We start from the raw sequence: 9,516 nt of genomic DNA on the forward strand, positions 1-9,516 counted from the left end.
TATATGTATTGAAGTTGGTTTGCTAGTGAGGAATGGTAAAAATGTGCGGCTTCTAATCCTCCTAAAGATTTGTGCTTAATTTTATCCGTGGTGGTTTATTTTTCCAGGAGAATCGGGTAACGATGGAGTCTAAAGATTTGAACCAAGTGAGAGAAGGTTGGGTTGGCATCATTGAGAATAAGTAGTTTATTTTTGGAAGTACTGTCATTATGATTAGAGCTATTCTGCCCTGGATGGAAAGCGGGACGTTGTGCCAGCGGTGAAGGTCTTCTTCTAATGTTTTCAGTAAAGGAGTGAAGTTGAGTCCAGTCAGCTCTGACAGTCTGGAGGAAACCCTAATGCCTAAATAAGTGATGTGGCCTGTGCATGGTGGAATGGGTGATACCTGGGCTACCACATCCCATTTGGTTTGATGTAGTGGAAGAACTGAAGATTTATTCCAGTTTATTGCATAATCTGATATTGTAGAGTATAAATCAATGGTTTTAGCTATTTCTTGCAGAGATGATTGAGGATTTTGCATAATAGTTGCAATTGTTACTTTTTCTCTGTTCCTTTTAATCTGATTGGCCACATATTTACTGGATTTGTTGCTATGATGGTAGGTTTCTTGAGGAAGTCTATGAATTAGAAATTGAGCTTTTTTTATTGATGATTTCGTTTAGCAGGAATTTTTGTTTTCTTAATTCATTATATATTACTTCTGCTGGGTTATTTGCATGTAATATTTCAAGTTCTTTTATTTTCTTTTCTAGTCTGATTTTACCTCGTAGTACTGCTTTGCCTGCCAACCATCGCCAAGGCCAAAATCTCTCATGGACTGTGTTATTGTGTCAGTGGATTGGTCAATTACGGTGTTGAAATCCCCTCCTATAATTACTGGCCGTTGGAAAAATTTGAAATGGAAGAAAACAAAGTGGGGAAAAAGGCAGGGTTATCTGAATTTGGGCTGTAAATGTTATTGTTAATTGTTATGTTTATGATAATAAAGCGTCCTTCTGGGTCTGAAATAGTTGTGTTATGAACAAATTGAATTGTTTTGCTTATCAAGATACATACTCCTCTTTGTTTTGAATTATGAGTGGCTGAAAATGAGTGAGTGAATTGTGCTGGGTCTTAGGGTGTTTTGAAACCTAAGCATTTACAGCAAAGCACAGAATAAAACAAAAAACAACACAGTTTGAAAAACAAAACACAGGGGACTGAGGTGCATGCTTGTATAGTGCAATGGGATGGTATTGTTGAGGGAAGGGTTCTAGTAGAGCCGGGGGGGGGTCCATCAATGTACAATGTGTCCACTGTAGGTATCGCTCTTTTGATTCTTTCATCATTTGCTTGCGGATGGGGGTTAGCTGTTTCCGTCTGTGGAGGATTTCTGGTGGAAACTGGTCGCAGTGAGTGTCCTTTAACTGTTTCCCTGCCGATGAGCCAAGTCTTTGTGTTTAAAATGTTCGAGTTTAACAATGGCTGAGAGTTCTTCCTAGCCGGTGAACGCGGTGAAAAGTGAAGTTGTCGGCAGTTTCTGTTGGGAGTTTGAGCTGTTGAACCATAAAACCCTTGACTGCTTTCTCGGGTTCGTCAGCGGGAGGTTCAGTGATGCCGGTGAAAATCAGGTTGGTCCTCATGCTGCGTGCTTGTGAATCCAGAACAGTTTCTTTCATCGTTTTGTTTCCGGAGGTGACGGAGGCGAGCGGAGCGGCAACAGTAGCCAGCTGTGTTGTGAGAGCTGTACTGCTCTGAAGCGAACTGTTTTCTTGTTGGCTGTGTTCCAGACTGTGGCGGACTGGTTCAAAGTCTTTGTGCAGTACTTCTATTAATGCTATTCTGGCCAGTCCGGACAGCTTCTTTTCTGTGGATGTAAGTATGTCGCTTACCTCGGGACAGCACGGGGGGTGCGGAAATGTGGGTGAAGAAGACGCGTTGGATGAAGCGGGTGAGCACTACATACACTTTACTGCAGTACTTTATACTACATGTACTTTACTGCAGTACTTTATACCATGTGACATTCATCTACAGACATACAGTTCAACTTATCTGAAGTAAAAGTACCAATACAACAGTGTACAAATCCTCCATTACAAGTAAAAGTCCTGCATTCAAAATCCTGCTTCAGTAAAAGTACACAAGTATTATCAGCTTCATGTAGTTAAAGTATCAGCAGGAAACGTCCTCATTCTGCAGTCAAATGTCCCCTGTGACTGTCAGTAAAGTACAAGTACCTGCAAACTACTTCAGTACAGTTCGTGAATAAATGTACTTTCTACCACTGTTGAACACACGATCCTGAACACAGATCTCTGAATATTGATCCAGACACGTCCTGAGAGAAATAAAGTGTCGATAAAACGCTGACAGATGAATGGAAACGAGTCTCTTTCACGCTTTGTGATTATTTGGCCAGAGATTTCTCCATCTGCCTTTTATATGGTTTATGATCTCTCCCTCACTGCAGATTAGACAACATACTGTCGTTCAGTGCGAGTTCACATTGTCAGGCGAACAAGGGAGCTTCCCAGCATAAATACTCAACAGGTCGACTCTGAGGATCGTACACATTTAAACAGGAAATAAAAATAGAAACAGCACGCGTGAAAAAATAAAGATGCATGAAAACCAAATCTAGAACAGCTTTTCTTATTGATTGCACCGCTGATTAATTCAAAAGCACTAAGTGGTGTTACTTCCTGTTTGTTTAAATCAAATGCAAATAAAAGGCTCAAACTGAACTGTTCTCATTCTGTACTGCAACATCTCAGACGAACCTCTGCAGCTCTTTGACATTTAAGACATATTTTATTCTGCAGTTTGCCAGTGGGAGTAAAAGTGAAGGATTTTTCCTTTTATGTTTCACTTTAGTCCAAAATTGTCGTATGTGCTGTGTAGTGGTATGCCTCAGTCTCCCTCAGCCACTGCCACTCCAACTCCCTCGGCTCCCTCAAACCTCTCCATCTCCATTCCCCACTGCCCTTTACAATAACTGCACCTTTTATCACAGTTTTTCTCTGAGTCTGCTTCTGGGTACAAATCCGCAAATCCTAACGGAAACACTTTCAACAAAACTGCTTCACAGTGATTCTGTGCTTCAGAAAGCTTCGTTTCCCCCATAACTGCTCAGAACCGTTGTGTTCCTCTTGACGTCGACCTTCAAAGGTTTGTCTTGTTTTCAGAGAGTGAGATCAGTGTAGTGTTTAGATGAGTGATAACAATGTTGGAGTGTTAACAGTCTGATGACTCTAACCTTGTTGTCCATGCAGCCTCCAACTCGCCTTCCTCTTCATCAGTGGGATGCTGCTGCCCTCTGCTGGACTGGAAGAATTCAACAATCTGAACATTTTCATAAAGGTGTAGGCCGCACAAAACCTTTAAGGGCACATTCACTAAATGTAAAGAGAGCAGGTTTGTCAGGCTGTGATACACTATATGGCCAAAAGTATGTGGACAGTTGACAGAGTAACATGTGACTGTGACATCATGTCCACTCTTCTGGTTTCAGTCTTTCCAGCAGATGTTGAACCTGCTGCAGGGATTCGCTCCCATTCAGACTCCAGAGCATCAGTGAGGTCCAGCACTGATGTCGGTGATCAGGTCCGGAAGTGTTCCAGTTCATCCCAAACGGTGGCTGGGAAGTGACAAACAACATTACAAAGTGTGTTGTGGTTGTGGAGTTAATAGCGTAAATAAAGTTTATGGTGACCGAACATGGACTGCGGGGGATCGAGGGATGTTTTGCCCGTTTTGTGGCAAACACATGAGCAGCTTAACGCGGTTTTGCTTTACGTGTGGTCGGTGTTTGGAGTTTCTAAAGGACGCGGACCAGATGGAAACACCGGGGACGTCTCGACAGCCGGACAGTGCTAAGCAAAGTAAGTTGTTATTTGTTATTTTTTTAGTGTAGCAAAACGCTAGCTATCTGAGGCCATGTGAATAAAAATCAGTAATGCTAATAATGATTTTTTGAGCGGCTTATACCTTTCTGTTTTGAAACGGAAGTCTGTCCATTTCAGCAGAACAGCCACGCCCATCATACAAACAGTTCATGGAGTACAGAAGCTCAAAGTCAAAAGAACGGCATTCTTTTAACTTTGGGCCAAAAGGAAGATTTAAGCCTAAAGAAAGAAAACACGTCCAGGTAAGTTGTACTGACCGTCCTATACAATTTTGCAATGCTCTATATGTATTTGTGTGTATGTGTGTATTTATTTTACCTATGCATACATTCATTATATATCTTTGTTATTTTACTAGATAAATGTAGGACTGATGGTGCCACATGAAACTGATGGAGCCGATTTAAAACCTCTAAGAGGGAAAACACTCCCGTTATTTGCAGACCCGGAGGTAGCAGCACCTGGTCTACTGAAACAAGCTGCACACAAAATGAGAACATTTAACAAGGACAACATGCACGAAGGAACTCACGTCCTTTGGTGTCCAGACTGCTCAGAGGTGGTCCATGTGCCTGGGTCAGAAAGGCCATTCAAATTGGCAGAATATAAAAAGGAAACAGGAAAGGCAAATTCCAGGATCCCTTTTTTCATTTGCCCAGAAAAACACTATAAAAGAGGTCAGTGGATCTCATGATTCAATATTTTTGACATATTTTGATACTCTGCTGGAGGAGAGATAAGGTTTGTTTGATTTATTTTTTCAGTGGATGATACCTCAGACTCTGATTCTGAAACTGTCATCACAACAAGGAGCACAGCTGAATTCAATCGAGCTGACACTTTGGTACATCAGTTATTTCTATTTTTTTTTTTAAATATTTATGTATGTTTGTATTTATTTATTAGATGTGCATTGGATTTTATACATAGAATCTTTGTCCTGGTCAATAATTTAGTGGAAAAAGGTTTGTTTTGATTATTTTGCAGTAACTATTATACAGTAACACAGGAAACCAATCAGCATTGATATATGCTGTATGTGGTAATGGAACAATAATGGAAGCTGTTGATCATTTTATCCGTTTCCTCTCAGGTTTTTGAACCACAAAATCGAAGTACTCCCAAACTCAAACTGGAAGATGAAAGGTAGGTGTTGCACACTTGTACACAAAGGAACTTTCAGGCGTGCATGGGTGGAAATGATTTCTTTACTTCTTGACTGGAAATAATAATAATAACCCATATCTTATTGGGCTACAGTGCTTTCACTACCGGGTAAAGGGCAATTTAACATTTGTTTTCATTTAAATCACAAAATTGTGATAAAACTACTAGCAGATATTTCACGACTTATTCACATACACATTATACATTTATATTGCTGTTTTGGAGATGTTTTACCACTTTTGTTCACCTGGAAATACAGCAAGACCGCACATAACTCAACGTTGCTACATGCTATCGGCTGTTTCTGTAACTGACTGAGGTGCCCCTCGCTCCCTACCTGAAGGACCCACAGCTGCTTGTGTGAGCTTTACTTCGTTCACCTGCGAGAGCTTATTGGTGTGTCCTAAAAACATAACAATAAGCTCTCGCAGGTGAATAAACACAAATGACAAATTTAACCAAACCGTTAAAAAAAATAACGTGAGAATGAAGTGGGGGGATGTAATGAAAGACAATGTTTTTTTTCTAGTGGTAATCAACCAATAGGAATCTTGGCTGTGTCTTGGTGTATACATAATGTTTACATGATTTGACTGTAGGCCTGAAGGACACCTGCTGGTTTTAAGATGTCTGAAACACCCACTCTAGCCCAGAACACCTTGGCCACTAGAAAAGACCCATTGTCTCTCATTTCATCCGTTTGACTGGCTGACAAAGGCTAGATGCCAAATTGCATGAGAGTACTTTTAAATAATCTGTCTTTAAGTTGTTGATGTGATCAGGGAATTCGCTCTGATGAACTTGAAACAGAAAATACCATATGTGTAATGTGATTTATAACAAAGTCTTTCTGTTCCCTCTACTGCTGCCTTTTACTCAAAACTAGATTACAGCCTTTATCATGGAGCTAATCATTTTTATGTTTTATCATGTTTCAGAGATGCACCAGGACATTCATCAACAATTCGGCCAGGACAGGTAATAAGGCAGACTGGCACCATGACGTTTCTTGCTGTCAGTGTTGTTGTTTCAGACATTTTAATCTTTTTTTCTTCCAGATAGTAATATCTGATGCTGAGGATCTGGATCCACCTGAAAAAATCCAGAAAAACTTTTTGCTACAGGTAAATAAAAAAATATCATAATGACTGACATAATTTATATGTATTTAACTGATTACATGGGGAGGACACTTTTGTTTGTAAGATGTTTTAACATGGAAATTGAATTAATAATAATAATTTAATTTCCCAACAGTAAATACATAGACCTGTATTCACCAAATGTTGAGCAAGAGGATGAAGAGCCGGTTGCTGTCAATGTGAAGAATTTCCAACACACAGCAATGTAATATGACAGCTTTTGACTATAGCACTCCTGTTTTTTCACTGTGCAAGAGTTCTGGTATATCTGGAATATCCACAAATGAAGTCACTTTTGACATTACAGGAGGAGACGGACATTACATTACCTGACATCATAGCAAACCTGTCACTTCCTATTGATCATAAGAGAGTCCGCCGGTTCAGCATCTCAGGGGCTCATGTTTGGGATGGGGCAGTCAGAGGTTTCAAGTGTGCAACATATTCTGAAACCTGTGACATGCTGGTCAGATTTACTGATGATACTGGTGTTCTGGAAGAGGGAACTGACACTGGCGGTCCAAGACCAGAGTTTTTAACTCTACTAATGAAACACCTAAAAGACCAGAAGGGCAGCGATTCTTGGTCTACAGTGCAAATGGTATGCATATGGGTTAGATGTGCACCATAGGCTACTAATGGTTGGTTAATGATCATTGACCATATATATCACATGACAAATGCTTGTATATTACAGTATATAATGCATTGTTTGTTTTAAGTTTGCAATATGAATTCCTTCACAGCTTCAAAGCACCAATTCATTTAATAACTGATGAAGAGATAGGGAAAGCTTTGCAAGAGGTGAGAATAGCATAATGCTGCGGTATGGTAGGGCAGGGTTTTACAGAGTTCCTGCAGTGTTTTGAGACAGTGTTTACTTCCTATATCCAGTACAGAATTAGTTTCATTCATTTATTCGTTTTTGATGGTGTAAGATTACACTACGCTGTGTATGTATCTCGTTAAAAAAACAGGCAAAGAGATGCAGTGCTTCCAGTTATTGCCTGGGGTGTGTACGCCCCTTTTCATGTGTTTCAGATTGAGAATGCTGCTTCATTGGATGCTCTGCACGAATGTATGATGAGACAGCACAATGTTACAGACAGCAGGGTGTCTGAGACATGTGGCTACTGTGGAAGAAAAGAGAGAGAGTGTTTCAGACTACCTCCAGTGGTATGTTATTGACCGCAACTCATCTGTAATTGACAGGTGAGATGATCTTTGTAGTGATGAGATTTTCTTCTTTTTTATGTATTTATATAAGGATCTTTAGTTTGAAATACCTCAGGGTCCCCATCTTTGGTTTATGCAAGCATGTATATCCGTTACCAATTTGTAACTTAGTGTATTTCAACTGATATGTGATGTCGCTTCATGCTGTGCCTTGTCAAACTACAGTGCCTTCATTAAGTCTACACACCTTATAGATTCAATTTCAAATAGATATTAATCTTTTTCCTCGTCAGTCTACACACAATGCATCATGATGACGAAGCGAAAACAGAAATGAGATCTCAGGTTTTTCCTCCTGACTAACTCCTCCATAGAGTTCAAGAGGAAAATCAGTCCAGTTACCCCTTAAAGTGATCCATCCACCTCTACTGCACATCTGGCAGCAGAGTGATGGTTTGAGGCTCACGTGATCCATCAAAGCCTTGATGACTCGCTGCTGTTTATCCAACCACCTGCTCCATACTGTGCCAGTGTCATTTCCATCTGAAGCTATTCCTGCCCTGATTGGTGTGGTGGGAATTACTAGCACTGTTGGGTCTTTGTATATTATAGAGTGTGGTCTGGACCTGCTCTGTCTGTAAAGTGTCTTGAGATGACTCTTGTTATGATTTGATACTATAAATAAAACTGAATTGAATTAAAGGGTTATACAGGTTATTATATGAAAGCAGATCTAAGAGTGTGCTGATGTTGATGGGTGTGTAAAGCCTGAAGCTTCATACACAACGAATCCAGGCTGGAATTATTCCAAAGGTGGTTCAACAGCAAACTGAGAAAAGGGTTCGTTAACTTCTGTGAATGTGATATTTCTTTTTTTTTTTAATTAAATTGGCTACAATTTCTAAAAAACAGTTTTTGCATTGTCATTGACGTATTGTGCGTATACTGCTGAGGAAAAAGATTAATATTCCTATTTTAAATTGAATCTATAACACAACAGAGATTTGAAAAAGTGCACGGGGCATGTAGACTTTGTAAGTGCTGGAGCCACCCAGCCGTCTGAGTCGTTCCAGTCTTCTGTTTCTGTGTGTAATACTTAGTTTGTAACAGCTAACTCTGAATGTGCAATGTGAAAACAGGGCTCTTTAAATCAGTTTTCAACACAACCATTTCCCCCAAATGTCCGTTTGTTAAGGTGGACAGTAATTGTGGAGAAGAGAATATTTCATAGTTTTCTTTCATTTAAATGCAGTTGCCACTACACAGCAGTGAAACAATGTTTTTGTTCCCTCTGTAGATTCAGGAGGGTCTTTGAACCCTGGAGGTTTTGACTGCACTACAGCAGCACCCTACTTTGCTGGCCCCTGCCCTGAGCCCCTCTGAAAAGCAACTCGCTGCTTTTGACCTTGAGATACTCTTCAGACCTGGCCTCGGTCCTTCGGGAGGAATCGAAGACTTAAAGAAAGTCAAGCCGTGGGCTACTGGGCGACTGTCTCCTTGACTGTGAAGGTTTGTTCGTTCGTTTGTTTTTAGAACTAGTTAAGAAAACACATGGAAATTAAAGCTGCAAGCAGCATTCATCGGGTTCAAGCATTTCCGGCCTTTAAGCACATCAGCATCAAAAGACATTAAGTTAGATTCAGCAGTAATGTAACCACCTGACTCCCAGCAGGGAAAGACCATTACAGGCAGTTTACCACAGGAACTCTATATTTTTCAGAGCTGTTTGAACGTTACAGTGCCGCCTATGGTCCGATCTCCATGAAGGGTTGCGTGCTTCTTTAGAGCGGTGGTTCCCAACTCCAGTCCTCGGGACCCACCGCTCTGCACATTTTGTAAGTCTCCCTTATTTAATGCACCTGATTCAGATCTTCAGCTCTCAAGGAGAGAGCTCCACGAACTGAACGGAGTGTGTCAGATAAGAGAGACAGACAAAACGTGCAGAGCGGTGGGTCCCGAGGACTGGAGTCGGGAACCACGGCTTTAGAGCGTTATGTCTCATACGCTCACCAATGTTTGTGACGCTCTGAGTTTTCGTTCAGGATTTATAGGCTTTTGAGTGTTTTGCCACGCCCATTTTCTAAATGACCCTGTTACGGCTGCCCAAATGGTCAAATTCAACTCTTCTTTAGATAATTATT

The 9,516-nt window shown here is 40.6% G+C and overlaps 1 long non-coding RNA gene and 1 pseudogene across 2 annotated transcripts; one reads left to right on the forward strand and one right to left on the reverse strand.

Moving 5' to 3' along the window:
• LOC122872004 overlaps positions 1-9,516 on the reverse strand; it is a 45,888-nt pseudogene that overhangs the window by 14,372 nt on the left and 22,000 nt on the right.
• On the forward strand, positions 4,656-6,156 carry LOC122872019. Of its 2 annotated transcripts, XR_006376981.1 has the most exons (4): positions 4,656-4,734; positions 4,984-5,036; positions 5,996-6,035; positions 6,116-6,156. It is a non-coding gene; the product is annotated as an uncharacterized LOC122872019 (long non-coding RNA). The 2 variants fall into 2 exon arrangements; XR_006376980.1 differs by lacking the exons at positions 5,996-6,035; positions 6,116-6,156 and adding an exon at positions 5,317-5,383.

This window comes from Siniperca chuatsi, linkage group LG24, assembly GCF_020085105.1.
Source record: "Siniperca chuatsi isolate FFG_IHB_CAS linkage group LG24, ASM2008510v1, whole genome shotgun sequence".
NCBI lineage: Eukaryota > Metazoa > Chordata > Actinopteri > Centrarchiformes > Sinipercidae > Siniperca > Siniperca chuatsi.